Here is a 22,377-nt window from a genome sequence, read left to right as displayed (position 1 = left end):
ATATTTAAAATGTATTTTTCTACCCCCACCCAACTATTCTGTACCATTATAGCATTTCCATCCTTAAAGGACTCAAAAATGGGATTGTCAACTTGAACATGATAGTGAGGATTTTAATTTTTAAAACAAACGAAGGATATATGCAAACAGGTAAGGTGATTCTGACTATTTTACACTTCCTCTATGGGAGTGACCATTAGGCAAACATGAAACACACACTGTACCTGATCCCACGCAATAAAGTTTTATCCCCAGAAAAAGCTTTTCAGACTAATGTTTAGACATATAGGTGGAGAAAAGTATCTTTTCTCTTTCTTCAAATTTTATAACATAGTACATTTTCATACAATGATCTGAGTATGTTAATATCTAACTGAATGTAATGAATTAAAAAAAATAATTTACAGGTCTTTAATAAACAAAGTGTTTGCCCTTCAACACACCAATCTCTCTACTCATGATCACAAGTTACATATTTTTTCAACATCAAATTTTTTTAGTTAAAAATAAAACTCTTTGGCTTCCCTGGTGGCGCAGTGGTTGAGAATCTGCCTGCTAATGCAGGGGACACGGGTTCGAGCCCTTGTCTGGGAGGGTCCCACATGCCGCGGAGCAACTAGGCCTGTGAGCCACAACTACTGAGCCTGCGCGTCTGGAGCCTGTGCTCCGCAACAAGAGAGGCCGTGATAGTGAGAGGCCCATGCACCGTGATGAAGAGTGGCCCCCGCTTGCCACAACTAGAGAAACCCCTCACACAGAAATGAAGACCCAACACAGCAAAAATAAATTAATTAATAAACTCCTACCCCCAACATCTTTTTTAAAAAAATAAATAAATAATAAAAAAATAAAACTCTTTATCAGAAAATAATTCAATGGAGAACCAACAAATTAGGATATCTATTTACAAAAACAGCAACAAAATTTTCATTCCTGCCAATACTTTCAATTTCACCCCAACTTTATAAATACCAACCAACAGTAAAACTGAAAACTCAATCAATTTTTGTTTTATTGGATTCATTTACATGCTGCTATGGTCTTAATGTTTATATGCCCCCAAAATTCATGGTGAAATCCTTATCCCTAAAGGTGATGGCATTATTAGTAAGGGGGGCCTTTGGGATGTACTTAAGTTAAGAGGGTGGAACCCTCATGAAAGGGATTAGTGCCTTATAAAAGACACTCCAAAAAGATCCCTAATCCCTTCCACCACGTGATGATTCAAGGGAAAGTCTGAGACCTGGAAAAGGGCCCTCACCCAATCATGGTAGCACCCTGATCCTGAACTTTTAGCCTCTAGAAATAATTTCATTCTTTCTTTTTTTAATTTATTCATTTTTGGCTGTGTTGGGTCTTCGTTGCTGTGCGCAGGCTTTCTCTAGTTGCAGTGAGCGGGGGCTACTCTTTGTTGCAGTGCACGTGCTTCTCACTGCGGTGGCTTCTCTTGTTGTGGAGCACGGGCTCTAGGCACGCGGGCTCAGTAGTTGTGCCTCGCAGGCTCTAGAGTGCAGGCTCAGTAGTTGCGGTGCACAGGCTTAGTTGCTCCGTGGCAGCTTCCCAGAACAGGGCTCGAACCTGTGTCCCCTGCATTGGCAGGTGGATTCTTAACCACTGCACCACCAGGGACTGTAAGGTCGGATCTTAACAAACGGCACCGCGAAACAGAGGAAAGCTTTAAGTGAGCTTTATTAGGGAGCGCTCCCGGGCGAGGTTCACTTGTCCGAGAGAAAGGGGCCAGAGAAGTCGCACCCGGGCGAGGGTTGGGCAAGATTTTATAGGGGAAGAAGGGAAAGGGGTGTGGTGAATCTGGGAGGGCGCAGGGTATTCCTTATTTGGTGGTCTTTTCGGGTATCCTGGGGGACCGTTAGTCCCGCCCCTCGAAAGGCGGGAAGGCTGGGCCGGGTTCAAAGTCCCCAGGTCAGTTCCTGGAACTGGGTGGTCCGGAGAGTTTCGGTCTGATGCAACCTGTGAATCTGATTGTGTTCCCCTGCGTCGGGCCAGTTGGCCTTATAGGGAAGTCCCAATTTCGTTCCTTACAAGCCACACAGTTTTGGTATTTTGTTATAGCAACCCAAACAGACTGAGACACATGCTCTGCTTCCAGTTACTATTGCATATCAGGCCCTGGAAATACTTTCTATCTAGTTCAGTTTTTGACAGGGTTATCAGTAATTTGGTTGCTTGTCAGCAGTTGATCAACAGTAGCAATTTCGAGGAATCTTTTCATATTCAACTCCTTCATTCTAGACCTATATCCAAAAAAAGGCTTGTTTTCTCAGCACCATTCACTGATGAACAGATAATCCTATGTCTTGTAGCTTACCAGGTAAACTGAAAATAAAGAACCTGAAGTCACCCACATTTATAGGTCTTATAATAAAACCAGCTTCATATATCGATCCAGGAGGTAAAGATATGCCTTCAGAATGTCTCTAACATTCTTACAGTGTCTGCAACAGGAAGTGAGTGCCAAAAGGCTCCACTAATATGAAGGATGTCACCTCATACTATGCTCTATGATGAGCAATAACCTAATTATTGAAATGAATCATTTTTAAAAAAGGTTAAAATGAATAAAAACTAAAACATTTCCAAAGTGAAAGGCAAGCCAGAAATCCTCAGGCAGAGAAAATAGTTTAAATTGAAAATAGGAAAACAGTTTTTCAAATGTAATATAATTTTGGTAAGAGTTCATGAAAACTATGCTATTACTCTAAAAGAAAAATGAATGTTCCCATTTCCTTCTACACTTAATGTAGCATCATCTCCTTGACAAAACTTGCACTGTTATACATGGCAGGATCACATATATGTTGAAAAAAATAAGATATAATTGACAAACCATATTTAACTACAAAATAAGGAGATTCAAGTTGCCATGACATTCTAAAACAGATAATAAGTGAGACTGGGAAGTTTCCATTCTGTGTAAAATGGAATAAGCACATTCTACCTTGTTAATCTCACTGAATGAAACTATAAAACCTAGACAGAATAAATGGAGCAGCTAACTGAAAATTAAAAGGTAAGCAATAACAGGTAGATTGGGGAAGAGCCCAAAATCTGATATATTATCAAACTGGTAGTGCGTTTATAATTTCTTCCCCATCCAATTTTCCCTCCAGCCTGGGCTTCATGAAGCCTGAAACCTATAAAGTGACCACTAGTGAGAGCGAGAGCGAGCGCGAGAGCGAGCGCGAGAGCGAGCGCGAGAGCGAGCGAGAGCGAGCGAGAGCGAGCGCGCGCGTGCACAGGCTAGCACTCTAAGAAAAGCCATCTAGCTCTGCCCAAGGAGTAGGAAAGGGGCCTCCCAATACTCAAGAGTGAAGGAAATCTTTTTTTTTCTTTCTGTTCTTCATTCCCCATGCCCCAGTTCCCAAGCAATCCTGTGGTGGCGATAGCTGCAACAGTGACAGCAGCAGGGTCAGCAGAAGCCTAAAACTCTAAGGGAAAGGTACCATACTCGCTGACTGAAAAACTCTGGGCTAATCTCATTGATTTTTCTCCCATCTTCCCGTCATTCGGCTCCATATGCAACTGTGGAAAGTATACAGCACAGTGGTGTAAACGAAGACTGAGCTTTCTAGCCAGAAGACAGAAAAGTGTGTGTGTGTGTGGGGGGTGTTCTAGGGATCTAGAAAATACCATGGATATATAACAGAGAGGAAAGAGCTTGAGACAGTAACCTGTTAAGTTGTTCAAAATGTCCAAAATTACTTGGCATACACAGAACCAGGAAAATCTCAAACACTCGTGGGAAAAGACAACCCACAGAAACCAACACCATGAAGACACAGATATTACAGCACTGGGTGAATTTTCTGACAAAGATTTAAAGCAGGTAATAAAAATGTTCCAACAAGTAAAATCAAATACTCTTGAAACAAATGGAAAGCTAGAAAATCACAGCAAAGAAATAAAGTGCCGCCAAATGGAAATTTTAGAACTGAAAAACGTAATAACTGAAATAGAAAATACACTGCACAGACTCAAGAGCCGAATGGAAAGTCAGTGAACTTGGAAGACAGAGCAACGGAAATTACCCAATCTAAACAACAGAGAGAAAAACATAGAAAAAGAAAAAAATCATTAGTGCCTCAGGAAACTGTGAATCAATGCCAAAACCTTAACATTCTTGTCAAAAGCTCAAGAAGGGGAGGAAAGGAGAGTAATAATAAGAAATAATGGCTGGAAACTCCCCAAATTTGTTGAAAGACATAAACCTCTACATTCAAGGAGCTCATAAACCTCACACAGGATAGTTCCAATGAAATTCATTCCTGGACACACCACTAACTGCTGAAAATTACAAAGGAAAAAAAATCTTACAACTAGATTGAAATAACAATACATTACTTATGTGGGGAAGATAGGTTAATGATTTGAATAACTACTGATTTCTCATTAGAAACAACACAGGCCAGAAGGAAGTGAAACAACATTCTTAGTTTAAAATGGAAAAGAACTTTAAAAACCTAAAATCTTCAAGCTAGTGAAATTATCCTTAAAGAACAAATGTAAAATCAATGAAACTGAAAACAGAAAAACAAGAAAAAAAATCAATAAAACCAAAAGCTCATCCTTTGAAAAGATCAATAAAACTGAAACCTCTAGCAAGACTAATTAAGTAGAATAGCACTGAATAGCCCCAGTATTATTTAAAGAAACTGCATTTGTAGTTAAAAGTCTTCCAAAAAAGAAACCTCCAGCCCCAGACAATTTCCCTGGTGAATTTTACTAAACATTTCAATAACACAATCACTTCCAGAGTTTGGAAGATAAATACTTCCCAATTCATTTTATGAATCCAGCATTACCATGATACCAAAACCAGACAAAAACAGTACAAGAAAAGAACAAACTGATATACTAGATTTCATCAAAATAAACAATCTATGATACGTTCATCCACACAGTGGAATACTACTCAGCCACGAAAAGAAATGAACTGGTGTTTCACTCAACAACTTACATGAATCTTAAAGGCAATATATTGAGTGAAAGAAGCCAGTCTCAAAAGATTACCTACTACTGATACATAATTGCATTTATAGGACATTCTCAAAAAGTCAAAACTGTAGTAATGAAGAACCGTTATCAGTGGCTGCCTGGGTCAGGGGAAGGTTAGACTACAAAGATAGCACAAGGCAGTTTTCTGGGAACCATTCTGAATCCTGACTCTGGTGGTAGTAATAAAAATCTATACACGTATTAAAGTTCACAGAACTACATACCCCAAAAAGGTCAATTTTATTATATGTTAATAAATGTTAAAATGTTTTTAAAAGTAAAGACTGACATGAGAGAGCAATCATGGGCTAGAATATAAACCAACTTTCTCAACAAAGGTACTTTTTCACTGACGACTTCACTCATACTCTCAGTCTTTATCACCAACACAGAGACCACCCAAATTACATCACCACATTTGAGCTTGAGAGGAGGTATCTGAGGGTTCCTGTATTTCTGTAGCACTGAAAGGTCTCACAGACAACACATACCTATTGCTTGGGGAGACACAGAGATTAAAAGCAACAGACACAACTTCACAACCCCACTAAATTCTAAGACAGAACTATAAAAAGAGATCCGTTCTAAGAGCCTAGTGATGGTATAGAGCTAGCAGGTTTTTCATTGTATGGGGGAAGACAGGCACTATAGATGGCTCCCAGTTGGGTTACTCTTATGTGACAGTTGTCCGCTCTATGAGAAGAATATTCCTACAATGCAGTACTTTAATTTAAAAAGAAAAATGAGTGCCTTCTACATGCTTGGATAGTTTAACCATTAAGAGTTAGATAAAGATACCATAATTATATGACAGGCTTCCACTGTTTCTCCAAATGAGAAACAATTATAGAACAGCAGCATGTTATATGTACTCTAATAATTTCAATATATATTTATGCAATTCTTCTCTAATAAATCCCACCCCTGCCTAAGGTATGGAGGAGGGAATAGAAGAAGGAAGTGATTATGTAATCTTCATTTGTCCTTGAGATTCTCACCTCCATGTTCTCAACCCCATTTACTAAAGCACTAATTTAAATGATAAAGGCAAACCTAAAGCTCTTACATTTTTGTTTCTTTCCATCACCCATTCCTCAACATTTATTACAGGTCTGCTGAAGGCAAGAGTTACAAGTCTGGAAAAGTAGAGTTTACATTTAGAAGATTAAACCTTATGCCTACTAGAGACAAAAAAGCAAAAAGAACAATGAGGTGTTAAGAGACTCACCTCACAACAAACCTCCCAAGAGGACTACAGAAGCCCTTGGGATCAAGAGCAATGTACCCTCATATCTGGGCAGAATACCCAACAGGGAAGGGGATCCTGGAAGGAAGCAAGGAAGCAGAGAAAGAACTGGAGTCTTTTTATACTTTTCTTCTAACCCCAAACAGGAAAACTATAGACCATTTCTTTAATTTAACCTTTAATCTACCTTAGACAGATTCCTGAATTTAAATGGTAATCCCTGTCTACCTACCTCCCAAAAAAGGAGATGGGAAAATTATGTAAGGCACAGGAAACATTCGCAAATAAACAAACAAATCCTAAGAATTAAAGGAGAGGAAACACAAAATAATGTACACAAATGCTTGTTACAGAGGAATGGAAATGAATTTCATCTATAGCAGTGGGGGGGAAAGGACAAGGTTCAAAACATTGCTTCTGAAATATTGCTCTGTTCTGTTTAAACAAGATTTTAAAAACTTTACATTATAGAATTTCAACTCTAGAAATCAGTCTCTTTTTTGCACAGATGTTAAATGTCATTCTTTGAGTGGTTCCTCAAGAAATGTCACTTCCTTTGTACTAATCCCTTCCAAATTGTGCAAGTTGCTATAGTGAAACTAATACGGGGGGAGGGGGGAGCAACTGTTTTGTATAGTACACAGGACATCCACTCTCTCTTTACTCTAGCTATACCTATTATCAGAATTTCTTAAACTCAACCTGGGTAGCTATCTCAGAGATAAACACAATTTTATTATGTTATGTAAGTATATGATGAATGTGTTCTCAAATGAATTTTTCACACATAATTTAAAGAGGCATTTCACAATCCTACTCCTATGATACACTACTATTCTAACCTAGAAATGTTATTACATACCATGAAAACTTACTTACTTTTAAAAAAAGCAAAAAACAAAAAAAACCAACACTTTTTCATGCTAGCATCAGGCATGGGCAGATACTGCGATCCTCTCCGAAATTTAATCTTATTATTGGGGCTTCAAATGCCCCAAGAACTGGACTTTTGGCTGTGATTTTCACACTGTTTCTAGCCATTACTTTCCCTTTTTTTTTAACACTGTTAATTGCTTTACAATGTGTGTTAGTTTCTGCTGTATAACAAAGCGAATCAGCTTTATGTATATATATGTCCCCATATCCCCTCCCTCTTGCGTCTCCCTCCCTCCCACCCTCCCTACCCCTCCCCTCTAGGTGGTCACAAAGCACCTCGCTTATCTCCCTGTGCTATGCAGCTGCTTCCCACTAGCTATCTATTTTACATTTGGTAGTGTATATAGGTCCATGCCACTCTCTTTGTCCCAGCTTACCCTTCCCCCTCCCTGTGTCCTCAAGTCCATTCTCTACGTGTGCGTGTGCGTCTTTATTCCTGTCCTGCCCCTAGGTTCATCAGAGCCACTTTTTTTTTTTAGATTCCATATATATGTTTTAGCATACGGTATTTTTTTTTCTCTTTCTGACTTACTTCACTTACTTCACATGAGACTCTAGGTCCAGTCACCTAACTACAAATATTTCAATTTTGTTTCATTTTATGCCTAATATTCCATTTATATATGTGCCACATCTTCTTTATCCATTCACCTGTCAATGGACACTTAGGTTGCTTCCATGTCCTGGCTATTGTAAATAGAGCTGCAATGAACATTGTGGTACATGTCTCTTTTTGAATTATGGTTTTCTCAGGGTATATGCCCAGTAGTGGGATTGCTGGGTCATATGGTAGTTCTGTTTTTAGTTTTTTAAAGAACCTCCATACTGTTCTCCATAGTGGCTGCATCAATTTACATTCCCACCAACAGTGCAAGAGGATTCCCTTTCTCCACACCCTCTCCAGCATTTATTGTTTGTAGATTTTTAGATGATTGCCATTCTGACCAGTGTGAGGTGATACCTCATTGTGGTTTTGATTTGCATTTCTCTAATGATTAGTGACGTTGAACACGCTTTCATGTGTTTGTTGGCAATCTGTATACCTTCTTTGGAGAAATGTCTATTTAGGTCCATTTTTGGATTGGGTTGTTTGTTTTTTTGATATTGAGCTGCATGAGCTGCTTTGTATATTTTGGAGATTAATCCTTTGTCAGTTGCTTCATTTGCAAATATCTTCTCCCATTCTGAGGGCTGTCTTTTCATCGTTTATAGTTTCCTTTGCTGTATAAAAGCTTTTAAGTTTCATTAGGTCCCACTTGCTTATTTTTGTTTTTATTTCCCTTACTCTAGGAGGTGGGTCAAAAAGGACCTTGCTGCGATTTATGTCATGGAGTGTTCTGCCTATGTTTTCCTCTAAGAGTTTTACAGTGTCTGGCCTTACATTTAGGTCTTTAATCCATTTTGAGTTTATTTTTGTGTATGGTGTTAGGGAGTGTTCTAATTTCATTCTTTCACATGTATCGGTCCATTTTTCCTAGCACCACTTATTGAAGAGACTGTCTTTTCTCCATTGTATATGCTTGCCTCCTTTATCAAAGATAAGGTGGCCATATGTGCATGGATGTATCACTGGACTTTCTACCCTGTTCCACTGATCTATATTTCTGTTTTTGTGCCAGTACCATACTGTCTTGATTACTGTAGCTTTGTAGTATAGTCTGAAGTCAGGGAGCCTGATTCCTCCAGCTTCATTTTTCTTTCTTAAGACTGCATTGGCTATTCGGGATCTTTTGTGTTTCCATACAAATTGTGAAATTTTTTGTTCTGTTTCTGTGAAAAATACCATTGGTAATTTGATAGGGATTGCACTGAATCTGTAGATTGCTTTAGGTAGTACAGTCATTTTCACAATGTTGATTCTTCCAATCCCAGAACATGGTATATCTCTCCATCTGTTTGTATCACCTTTAATTTCTTTCATCAGTATCTTACAGTTTTCTGCGTTACAGGTCTTTTGTCTCCCTAGGTATGTGATACTTCTCGTTGCAACAGTAAATAGGAGTGTTTCCTTAATTTCTCTTTCAGATTTTTCATCGTTAATGCATAGGAATACAAGAGATTTCTGTGCATTAGTTTTGTATCTTGCTACTTTACCAAATTCATTGATTAGCTCTAGTAGTTTTCTGGTAGCATCTTTAGGATTCTCTATGTATAGCATCATGTCATCTGCAAACAGTAGACAGTTTTACTTCTTTTCCAATATGGATTCCTTTTATTTCTTTTTCTCTGATTGCTGTGGCTAAAACTTCCAAAACTATGTTGAATAATAGCAGTAAGAGTTGGCAACCTTGTCTTGTTCCTGATCTTAGAGGAAATGGTTTCAGTTTTTCACCATTGAGAACGATGTTGGCTGTGGGTTTGTCATACATGGCCTTTATTATGTTGAGGTAGGTTCCCTCTATGCCTACTTTTTGGAGGTTTTTTTTCATAAATGGGTGTTGAATTTTGTCAAAAACTTTTTCTGCATCTACTGAGATTATCATATGGTTTTTATCCTTCAATTTGTTAAAATGGTGTACCACATTGAATGATTTGCATATACTGAAGAATCCTTGCACCCCTGGGATAAACCCCACTTGATCATGGTATATGATCCTTTTAATGTACTGTTGGATTCTGTTTGTTAGTATTTTATTGAGGAATTTTGTCTCTATGTTCATCAGTGATATTGGCCTGTAGTTTTTTTTTTTGTGACACCTTTGTCTGGTTTTGGTATCAGGGTGACGGTGGCCTTGTAGAATGAGTTTTGGAGTGTTCCTCCCTCTGCTATATTTTGGAAGAGTTTGAGAAGGAAAGGTGTTAGCTCTTCTCTAAATGTTTGATAGAATTCGCCTGTGAAGCCATCTGGTCCTGGTCTAGCCATTACTTTCTGATATATCATAAGTTATCTCATTTAACTGTTAGAGTATTTTTTGAAGAAGGTATCTCCATTTTACATACAGTGAAATTAAGTAGCTTGTCCAAGGTCGCAAAGCCAGTGGTAAGTAGTAGGATTGGAACTCACCAGCCTTTTGCCAGAAAATAAAACAAATATTAATCCAAGTCACTAAATATTAAAAATATTCAAACAGTGAGAAGCAGTAACACCCTTAATGACTCAAATGACTACAAAATTGTTAAGCTGTGATCTGCCTTATTCACTATATAACCCAGGATCCAGCACCATGCCTTCAAATGAGTGCCCAATAAACAGCTTTGAATGAATGATTTATTAATATGTATAATAACCTTAAATAATATTTACCCAACACATTTGTCAGGCATGATTTTAAGCTAAATATATAAATAAGTTATGCTCCATGGGGAAGAAAGTAACACTTTAGAAATGAATAGGAAGACAGAGGTTCTCAGCAGATAAACAGTAACTATATTAAAAAAAAAAAAGGAAATTTCAGAAGTGAAAAACACAATGTCTGAAATAAGATCTCAACAACAGGATGGAAATGCAAAGGAATGAGTCAGTGAATGTGAAGATACAATAGAAGTGATCTAATTTGAAGAATAGAGATATTAAAAGACTGAAGGAAAATGAAGAGTCTCAGGGTCCTATGGACAATATCCAAAGTTCTAATCATGTCCAGAAAAAGAGAAAGAGATTGGAACAGGAAAACATATTTGAAGAAATAATGTCCAAAAAACCTCCCTAACTTGGTGAAAGGCACAAATTTAAAAACTGACAGAGTTTTGTGTACATCAAATAAGACTAACTCAAAAGAAAAATGAAATGAAAATGGAAAAGATATTTCAGTGAAGAAAAACTAAGAAAATTTATCACCAGCAGGGCTACTTTAAAAGACAGGCTAAAGGAAGTGCTTCAGGCTGAAGAAAAATGACACGAGAGAAAACTGAAGTTTCATTAACAAAGAGCAACAACAAAACAGTAACTATTTAGGAATATTTAAGAAACTACTTTTTCTCCTCTAAAGTCCTTTTAAAAAGTGTATGATTATTGAAAGCAAAAATTGCATAATTGTCTAATGGGGTTTTCATTGCATGTATACGTGTTAATACATATAACAACATAAGATAAATGTCACTGGAGAATTATAGGGCTTCTACATTTACTTCAACCAGTAAATATGAATTCTAAGTAAATCCTCTGGCATATATATTATGATCCCTAGAGCAGTACTGTGCAACAGAAATATAATGTGAGCTGCATATGTAATTTTAAATTTTCTAGTAGCCATATTTTAAAAGTTAAAACAGATAAAATCAATTCAGTAAATTTTACTAACCCTATTATGTCCAAATATTAATACTGCAACATATAATCAATAAAAAATATATTAAATGAGACATTTTATATTATTTTTGTGGTAGTAAATCTTTTAAATCTAGTGTGTATTTTATACTTACTGCACACTTCAATTCAAACTAGGCACATTTCAAGTTGTCAAGAGAAGATCTCAAGCAACCACTAAAAAATAATGCAAAGAGATGCAGCCCAAAAGAAGGGCCAAAGATAAATTTAAAGTAGAATACTAAAATATATTCACCTAGTCCAAAAAAGGCAGTAAATGGGGAACAAAGGAACATATCATATCAATAATTACATTAAATGTAAATAATCTAAATATACCAATTAAGAGATTGTCAGATTGGATTGTTAAAAAGACTGACTTACTTGGATCCACCTTCTAGAGTAATGAACATAAAAACAAAAATAAACAAATGGGACCCAATTAAACTTAAAAGCTTTTGCACAGCAAAGGAAACCATAAACAAAACAAAAAGACAACACACAGAATGGGAGAAAATATTTGCAAAAGATGCAACCAGCAAGGGATTAATCTACAAAATATACAAACAGCTCTTGCAGCTCAATATCAAGAAAACAACCCAATCAAAAAATGGGCAGAAGATCTAAACAGACATTTCTCCAAAGACATACAGATGGCCAACTGGCATATGAAAAGATGCTCAACATCGCTAAGTATTAGAAAAATGCAAATTAAAACTACAATGACCTCACACTGGTCAGAATGCCCATCAGCAAAAAGTCTACAAACAGGAGAGGGTGTGGAGAAAAGGGAACCCTCCTACACTGTTGGTAGGAATGTAACTTGGTATAGCCACTATGGAGAACAGTATAAGATTCCTTAAGTAACTAAAAATAGAGTTGCCATATAATCCAGCAATCGCACCCCTGGGCATATATCCAGAGAAAACCATAATTCAAAAAGATACATAAACCCCAATGTTCACTGCAGCACTATTTACAACAGCCAAGACATAGACGCACCTAATGTCCATTGACAGAGGAATGAATAAAGAAGACGTGGTACATGTATACAATGGAATATTACTCAGCCATTAAAAAAGAATGAAATAATGCCATTTGCAGCAACACGGATAGACCTAGAGATTATCATACTAAGTGAAGTAAGTCAGACAGAGAAAGACATATATGATATCACTTATATGTGGAATCTTAAAAAATGATACAAATGAACATATTTACAAAACAGAAACAGACTCACAGATTCAGAAAACAAACTTATGGTTACCAAAGGGGAAAGGTTGGGGGTGGGGAAAGGATAAATTAGGAAGTTGGGGTTAACATATACATACTACTGTATATAAAACAGATAATCAACAAAGACCTACTGTATAGCACAAGGAACTCTACTCAATACTCTGTAATAACCTATGTGGGAAAAGACTCTGAAAAAGAATAGATATATGTATATGTTAAAAAAAAAAAAAAAAAAGCCCTAGGATAAGAATGAAAAAAAAGGCAGTAAATGGGGAACAAAGGAGCATACCATATCAATAATTACATTAAATGCAAATAATCTAAATACATCAATTAAGAGATTGTTAAAAAGACTGACATGCTGTCTGCAAGAAATTCATTTTATTTTCTTTTTCCAGGAAAGTAAATTTTATTGAGCTCCATGGCTGCCTTTAGGAACAGCCAGGAGGGAATCATGACATCATGGGGTGGGGTGGGGGGAGAAACTCACTTTAAACATAAGGACATAGTAAATAAAAGTACGGAAATAAAAGTATGGGAAAAAATTACATCATGCAAGTAATAATCAAAGAAAGTTGGAATGGTTACATTAATATGAAACATACTATAAACTTCTTTTAAGGGCTTGATTGAATTTGTTTCTCCTTCATGTTCTGTTTCAGTTTTATCTAATTCTGTAGCAGTTTTGAAACAATAAAGATATTTTGTTTCATGCATCTTCCTCATATTACTCATGTTTACATCCAAGTAACTGGACATGTACAACAGTTCCTAAAGAAATATGGCCTAAATCATTAAAGCTGTCCTATCTGAAGCCTTTTTTTTCCCCCCTAATAAATTCATTCATTTATTTATTTTTGGCTGCATTGGGTCTTCGTTGCTGTGCGCGGGCTTTCTCTAGTTGTGGTGAGCAGGGGCTACTCTTCGTTGCAGTGTGCGAGCTTCTCACTGCGGTGGCTTCTCTTGTTGCGGAGCACAGGCTGTAGGCGCGCGGGCTTCAGTAGTTGTGATGCGTGGGCTTCAGTAGTTGTGGCTCGAGGGCTCTAGAGTGCAGGCTTAGGAGTTGTGGTGCATGGGCTTAGGTGCTCCGCGGCATGTGGGATCTTCCCAGACCAGGGCTCAAATCTGTGTCCCCTGCATTGGCAGGCAGATTCTTAACCACTGCACCACCAGGGAAGCCCCTGAAGAAGGCTTTTCTATGATAAGGTTTTCAGGTAAATGACAGCTTACAAAATTTTAAGTTATTAATATTTTATCCCCAGTTAGAACAGTAGTTTAAAGAAACAGTTTTCCTGACAGGCCATCCAGGCATACAAAATATTTATGTTAACAAATCATGTATCATTTGTAAGCTGTTTCATTGATCCCAGAGAATTTTCAAAGCAATGTTGCTGTGGCTGCTCTTTTTAATGTTTATATTTCTGTTTCTGTTTACTTTAAGCTGCTGAACTACTACTATGATTAGGGTATTGGGCCTGGCATTGGACTACAAAGACAGATTAAGATACTATATCCTTTCAAAAAGTGGAAGTGCAAAAATAGGATACAAAAGATGAACAACAAAATAGCATATGCTAAGTGCCAAATGTGAGGTACAGATCACTTTTCAGGACTAATTTAGTCAGAAAGAATTCATTTAGGAAACTAATAGAAGATAAGGGCAAAGACATAATTATGGGCCAGAATGTAAAGGGACTTAAAGTTTAAGTCCAAGGTAGGACTTAAATTGTGTTTTGTAAAAAGCAGAGAATCACTAAGGAAAAATCCACCTCTCTCTCACTTATCTATTTTGAGAGTAGCTTCTGAGATGTTTAAATTGGGAGTTTTGAAAATAATCCAGCAGCAGAAAGGGGGGAAAGCGAGGAAGCTATGGAAAACTAGTTAGGACAAAATACAAACAACACTGGGGAGCAATAAAGAAGGCCTGATTAGGACTAAGCTCCCCAAGAGCAAAGGCTATGTTTCATCCCCAGACCTAATAGACACACAGATATCAACAAACCTGTAGCACAGAACTTAAGGTAGAGAGAATGCCTACTTTATATCAGGAAATGAACTGAATACTCTGGCACACCTTTGCACATTTAACCCTCAAAACACATACCACGGTACATTCTGAGAATTAAAACACCACCAAGATTCAATACTAGAACACTGCTAAAAAGGCTTGAAAATCACTCACTAAACAGAGCTAACTTAAGGGGATGAAAGATAGAGATGGAGTCAGCTGCTATTACCACTGGACTCAGGTAAATGTTACTTAAAATTAAAATAGGTGAGGAAACTGGGACATTGATTAAGTCACCTAGGAAAGGTGACAGTCAGTAGTATATGGGACAATCAGCATTCAAAGCCAGGTCTGATTGACTCCAAAACCTATATACAAAAGAACTCAACTAATTTTTACCTTACTACTAAAATTACATTAAGAAGACTCTCTCAAAAGTACATCTGAGAACTCTAAGGAAAAATGAGGAGGAAGATCAGTCTTATCACTAAGAGATGTGAGAATCTCAAGGGGGGTTAAATTAAAAGTTGAGAACATATCTGGTCATTAATTTTCACTATAACTTTTGGTGTAATAATCTTTTGTAAAAACAAGTAACTATAATCCTTAAAAGAACATGTCTGTATGCTGCTATTCTTCCTGGATTTGTGGGAACCCAACTCTGTGACCAAGGTGTCCTCATGAGGGATGGTGAAAGAACCCAGAGTGAGGTACTAGAACTCAAGCAGAATGGCAAGATGCTCTGCATGAGGTATAAGAGAAGCCTGGAATGAGGAATGCATCCTGGCACAAGGTGTCAGAGCCAAAGTGAAAATGTTATGCAAGACGGGAGAGAAAGCAGCAGTGGCAATGGGAAACTGGTTACATACCAGGGATTGATCATCTAAGTAAATACACTAAGGATGATAATGGGAGCTAGGCTATTCCTTTTAAAAGAAAGTAGTTACAAATTTTGAGAAGGAGAAAACGAAAGCAAACACTGTGTACTGAAATTGGAGAAACTGGTACCAACTCATGGTTTTTTACATATAGATGGAGACATAAATACAGCGCACAAATCTTGGTTTCTAAATTCCTTTCTCCACTAAAAGAAACCACTCCTTGGAGAAATGGTTGATTCCAGGGCTGTGGCAAGGAAAGTTTAAGGTGAGCCTGGAACATTTTCTTGTGTCAAAAAGTAAGGAAGTGCTCAAAGCAAGTCAAAAGAACACAGAAACTAGCTTAAAGGGGCTTTTGGTCCCTGGCCAAAGCTGGGACAATTTGAGCATCAACAAATAGCAAGTTTGATAAGGAATGGGCTTAATATGGTCTCAAAATACTTCCCCACAAAGTACTTATTAATTACTAAGACAGGAAAAATACTTGCCAGTGAAGAAGCTTAGGAGACTTCACCTTAATTAAGAGATCAAAGTGCACATCATCAGTAAGGGGACAAACAGAAACTGTTATTATGCCATCTGATAGGATGCCATGAGAAAACAGTATCATCACTGTGATACTCCTACCAAGAAATGCACAATCTGAATCCAATCATGAAGAAGTATCAGGCAAATCCAAACCGAGAGAAATTTTACAACAAAATTGACCTGTAATCTTTCCAAGTGTCAAGGTCATGAAAATCAATAAAAGGTTAAGGAATTGTTCTGGGTTGAAGGACATTACAATTAAATGAATGCAACACAAAATTCTGAACTGGATCATTTTGTTATAGAGGAAATTACTGTGAAAACTGGCAAAACTTGGATGAGGTTTGAGGGTTATATGGTAGTAATATAGCAAGGTTAATTTCCTAATTTTAATATTGTTTATGTAACAGAAAGAAAGTCCTTGTCCTTGTTTGGGGTGATGAGCCTGCATCTGCAACTTACTCTCAAATAGCTTTGGGGGAAAAGTTCTTTGCATTGCACTTGGAACTTTTCTGAAAGTTTGAGATTGTTTAAAAAAAAAAAAAAAGGAAAAGAAGATTACTTACAAATATTCATTTACAGCATCTAAAACTAGAATACAAGCAAAACAGTACTCCTTTCAAATGAGGAATATGTGTTTCCATCGCTAATAAGAAAAGACTCTCCTTTATTATTCATGGGATTCTTTTGATCTATATCTGCACTGTCCAACACAGTACCACTATTCTGTTCCCCGACTGCACTGGCTACATTTCAAGTGTTCAACAGCCACTATCTACTACAGTTACTATCAGCTACTATATTGGGCAGCAGAGATACAGAACACTTGCATCATCACAGCAAGTTCTACTACTAGACAACACTGATGCAGAGTTTGGGAGGTCAACTGACGTAACGACTAACTAAAGGCCAAAGAGTCAGATGGACTTGGGTATAGATTCTTTGCAAGTGCTCTGACACTTAGCAAGTCATCTGACTTCTTAACTTCTCCAGAGCCTCAGACTCCTTTCTGTAAAATGGATTAAATACAACCAATACTGCAAGGCTGCTGAAAAGATCAAATGAAAATTCATGCAAAATGTCTAGAACAGAGTGTTTGGCACACAGTAAATATCTGATAAACATTAGGTCTCTTCTGTAATGTGAGTAGATAATTTCTTAATCTTTGATCCCAGTACTTTTAGATCTAGTTATGCAATTACTAGAGCATTGGTTTAAAAATAAGTTTACTATCCTGCTTGTTCAAAAACCCAATGAGCTCCATGTTATTAAACGTAAACAAAAATCTTTTTTTTTTTTTTTTTTGGCCACGCCAGGCAGCTTGTGGGACTTTAGTTCCCGGACCAGGGATCGAACCCGCGCCCTCAGCAGTGAGAGCGTGGAGGGCTAACCACTGGACTGCTAGGGGATTCCCCAAAGAAAAATCTTTCAGCTCTGACCTTATTCAACTCTCATCATCACTTGACAACTGACTACTCTCCCCTTGAAATACTCTCTTCCTTTGGTTTCTGTAATACCACACTCACCTCCTCTCTGACCTTCACAGTATTCTTTGGGCGCTCACATTCCTCCAACAAACTTTTTTCTTTTTTTTTTTTTTTTTAATGTTAGAGGCCACTGTGATTCCATTTTAGCATCTCTTTTTTCCAAGTTATATTAGCAGTTTATGCAAAAGAATGAGACTTGCATAGTCTCAAGTTTCAAACCACAATTACTATTTTTAATGTTTTCTAGCTGAAAGCATGTTAATTCATTACGTATTTGTTAAGTATCTACTGTGCGTCAGACATTGTTCAGTGTTTGGGGACAAAACAGTGACCCAAACTGACAAACCCAATTCTCATAGAACTTGCATTTGAGTAAAGAAAAAAATAGAATAAACTTAAGTTAGTAAATTCTACAGTATCTTGGAAAGTGTTAAGTGCTATGGAGAAAAATCTGGCTTAAAAAGGGCTAAGAAATGTGGGAGGAGGGCCTGTGTTTTACGGAGTACTCAAAGAACACTTCAGTAGTAGAGTAGAAGTATGGCTACAGAAAGAGTGAAGTAATGAAGTCAGAGAGGATGAAGAGACTCAAAAGGCTCAGAGCCTGGGAGACCATAATAAGGATTATGGATTTTACTGCTACTGAGAAGGGAAGCCATTTGAGAAGAGAAGTGACATGATCTGATATATTTTATCAGGATCACTCTGGCTGTTGAGTGTTAAAGATTCTAGGTGAAGAAAGGTCATGGTGAAACCTTTTAGGACATTATTTTGTGAGAGATGACAATGCTGTTTTTAAATTTTATATTGAACTTTTATGTGCTTAAGTACTAGGAATTACAAAGCCACGGCTTTAAATAAGAAAAGCAAGGACCACAACAATGCAAAGATGAGTCTTGGGAACAGCAATAAAATGATAAAGGGTATTTTAACTCTAGGCTCTAGTCAGTGCTACTAAAAGTTAGCCCTTGGATGCAAGATAAGATACAAAGCTATTAACTTACTCTTCAGGACAGAGGATACAATTAAGATTATTTCACTGGGGCTTCCCTGGTGGCGCAGTGGTTAAGAATCCGCCTGCCAATGCAGGGGATGTGGGTTTGAGCCCTGGTCTGGGAAGATCCCACATGCCGCGGAGCAACTAAGCCCGTGCGCCACAACTACTGAGCCTGCACTCTAGAGCCCGCGTGCCACAACTACTGAAGCCCGCGCACCTAGAGCCCATGCCCTGCAACAAGAGAAGCCACCGCATTGAGAAGCCCGCGCACCGCAGTTAAGAGTAGCCCCTACTCGCCACAACTAGAGAAAGCCTGTGAGCAACAATGAAAACCCAACGCAGCCAAAAATAAAATAAATTAATTTAAAAAAGAAAAGATTATTTCACTGGGCAAGGTAAGTCAAGATCCAACTTACATCACTAAAAGACAAGAGTAAATGATGGCAGAGCTTACTAAAAGGAAGTTACAATGAAAATTATTCTAGGGCTAATTCTTTATTACTTTTATGCCTGCCACTCTCCTTAGTAAGGTTTTACAACTATTTCTCACTGATGAAACTAAAAAAAAAAAAAAAAGTTCTGTATTAGGTAGATGAGTAGGATAATTCTGCACTCTCTTATTACTAAAAGATGCTACTGATGAATCAACATCATGTAACAGCATTGATTCATCCTATCTCTGATTAACAGCACAGCTTTTAAAGAAAACTGCTTACTTTTAAAGAAAATTGCTTAAAGTATTGGTTAGTCCCCAAAGAATTATGGGGAAGCTGAATAATCTCTGAAAAGTTTCAATCTTAACCCAAGAACCCCGTTACCACTGCCTAAAGGCATACAAAAAAATTTCCCTTAAAAATTTCTCCATGACATATGTTTCAGGCAGCATATTTAGGAACAATTTTCCATTTTCTTCCACAGTTCTTCTCCCCCTTAACATAGTGAAGAGTGTCTTTACAGCATGAATACACTTAGAGTAAGCAGATATCCAAATCTTACCCAGCCAAAAACTTAAGATGTACTCAAATTATCAGGCAAAAAGGTCACTATCTGAATGTAAAATGGAATGATTATTACTATACTTGCAAGCACCAAAAAATAATACAGCGAAAAAAATGCAGTTACAATAAGAATTTCTAATTTTTTTTAAAAAACCTTCATAATGCATAAACAAAATACAAAGTAAATTCAGATTATCTTTGATAGGATAGTATAAGACAAAAGAAATCCAAAGACAGTTTCATTTCTTCTGCCCAGTAAGTTAAACAACAAAAACAAAAGTCCCACAAACTTTTTACTGAAGCTCTTAGCCAAGAGCAAAAAAAGTGAAATGATTAAGCCAACTGCCAAAGAAACAGGAAAGAGAAAGGAACAGTCTGGAAAAAGACTTGATTACATATCAAAATTTTAATACCAATAAAACACAAAAACGACCAGTTATTTAAGAATGTACTTCAATACCCTGCTACTGAGGTAAGTGGTCACATGTATGAATTAGCTTCTCTCTTAAAATGAAAGAAATGCATCTATTAAACATGCTCTTTCCAATATTCAGTGAATTTCCCAAATTGGGAAAATTTTAGAACAGCATCTACTAGCCAAAGCATTACATTAAAAACGTTTTGGTCAGTTTTGCCTAAAAATCTTAGTTCACTAGTAGTATGACAAAGATGTTAAAATGCAATCCAAAATGAATGAAAAACTCTCACCTCGTAGACACTTTATGTAATGCGGTACAGAAATACTTTGAGGATATTTTAAAATTCCGCATTCGAGTCTGAATGTTTTAATCAACTACTCTAAATCAGGCGCTTACTTTTAGAACAATTTTTCAAAATGGGGAGCAAGACGGCCAGCCATCTCTAAGATCTGACTTCAACGGTTCAAAATTCCTAGTATCTGAGGAGGGGCGACTGGTGCAGCTAAGTTTAGATCTCCCGGCCCTTTTGTTGTCAGTGCAGGAAATTGGTTTAAAAATCGGCGGTGGGAGAAGAGTTTGAAATTCAGGGCATGGGGTAAACGCGGATGCTCAGAAGCGCCGGCACTTCCCTAGTCGCGCACTCCGAGAGGTCACGGCGCAGTAAAGTTTGGTTTCACAAGCTGGCTTGGACGCTATTGACAAAAGCAAAGTCTCCCAAGTCAAGCGGGCGCGGGGGTCAGGGAGCGCCCGGAAGCCCAGAAGGACACGTTTCCCCGGAGGGAGGGGGTGGACGTGTAGCGACCCTGTAGCTGAGCCTCTAGCCTCAACCCACTCCCCCAGGACCCCCGGGCGGGTACGGGCTGCGCCGGCGGAGGCGGCGGGAGGCGGGTAGGCCACAAGGAGGAAATGGGACGGGGTACCGACAGCTAGGCGGCGGCGGCCGAAACGGGGCCGCCCTCGTGGGGTGGCGAGAGGGAAGGTGGGGCCCTCCCCGCCGCAGCTTTCCCCGCTTCGAGAAGCGGCTTCAACTTTCCTCCGTGCGCAGAACGCCGCCTGGGCCGCGCGGATTCCGAAACTTTGTCCGCCCTCCCGTCGCCCCGGGCCCGCTCACCGGCTCTGCGCCGGCCCGTAACCCCCACCCTCCCCCGACAGCTGCCCGCGCCCGTCCACCCCCAGGGTCGGCCCGTGTTTACCTCCGACTGAGATCGAGGCGCTGGCTCCGGCGGCGGCGGCCCCACTGCAAGTCCCTAGGTCCCCGTCACGCCGCCGCCAAGTTCCCCAACATGGACTCCTTCGTTCGCTTTGAGGTGTTCCGGGGGCCGCTGGGGCGCCGGCTCTGCTGCCTGGGGCGGGTGGCAGCGGCGGAGCAGGGAGCGGACCCGGGCTGCGCGGCTCCGCGCGGCTTGCGCCACCGCTGCTCCCCCTCCCCCCGCCTCGTCTGGCCTCCTCCCTCCCCGCTCCGCGCGTCCTCTTCCCCCTCACCCCCCGCTCCGCTCCTATCCACTCAGCCGCGCCACCACAGGTCGGCGCGCTACGGTGACGCCGGCGGCGGCGGCGGCGGCGGCGGCGGCGGCGGCGGCGGCGGCGGCGGCGGCGGCGGCGGGACCCTCCGCGCTTGCCCTACTCGCTCGCTCTGGCCCTGCGTGCACGGCCGCAGCGCTCAACCGGACCGCAAGGGGGCGCTGGCAAACCACCGTTTGCGACAGAGGAACGTGACGGGCGGAGTCACGTCACGCGGCCTGCGAGCGAGACGGAGGCCGCTAGCGAGTGGCCCGGGCTTCTGGGAAACATCCTCAGAACCTCAGCTCTCCTCCCAAGTCTCGGGTCCTGCGCATGCGCCATGCGTGGCACGCTGGAGTCCGCCCTGCTTTGGCGGCTGTACGGGATAAACTACTGAAGACAATGAAGAAGGGTCTTGGGGACCGGGACGTGAGGGGGTTTGCGCGGCATTTGCTATCCTATCTTTATGGTAATCTGATATTGAAAAGAGTGTTGATATGTTGTTTGGCTGTGTATTGAATTTTCACCCAGCAGCGTTGCCCGCCTGAATTACATCTTGAGAGGAGGCTGAAGTGGCCATAACTTGTAAGCCCACCTCTTTTTTCCCTCCGGGTGGGCATTTGTAAAAGGCCTTGGAGAGGTTTCCCACGTGACTCATCAAGCCTAGGCATATCCCCGTGTCTTAATTACCACAACAAAAAAATTAAACTTGATCCGGATCCACTTGATGGTTAGATAGTGACATGTGATGATTCATTCAAGAATATGTCGGAGCGTGCGATACTGAACGTGCGTGCCATTGTCAGTTCCTTCTCCGTCGGGTCGTCAAATCTTTTATTTTACCTCAAAAATACCTTTCACGCTGTTTTTTAAAGTCACTGACTCTTTAAT

At 39.4% G+C, this 22,377-nt stretch overlaps 1 protein-coding gene across 7 annotated transcripts in view; it reads right to left on the bottom strand.

Moving 5' to 3' along the window:
- Positions 1-21,397, bottom strand: part of SCAF11 (SR-related CTD associated factor 11) — a 73,473-nt gene extending 52,076 nt beyond the window's left edge. For 6 of the 7 annotated variants that reach the window (XM_027093523.1, XM_027093520.1, XM_027093525.1 and 3 more), the window contains exon 1: positions 21,180-21,287. The gene's annotated coding sequence lies outside the window, so the exon portion shown is untranslated. Of the gene's footprint in view, positions 1-21,179 lie in introns of all 7 variants that reach the window. The other variant, XM_027093524.1, reaches the window with a different exon arrangement.
- Between the last annotated feature and the right edge of the window lie 980 nt (positions 21,398-22,377).

Source organism: Aethalodelphis obliquidens, unplaced genomic scaffold, assembly GCF_003676395.1.
Source record: "Aethalodelphis obliquidens isolate GAN/ISIS:26980383/991018 unplaced genomic scaffold, ASM367639v1 scaffold84, whole genome shotgun sequence".
Lineage (NCBI taxonomy): Eukaryota > Metazoa > Chordata > Mammalia > Artiodactyla > Delphinidae > Aethalodelphis > Aethalodelphis obliquidens.
Note: the sequence above shows the minus strand (reverse complement) of the source record. Positions and strands in the feature narration are given on the sequence as shown.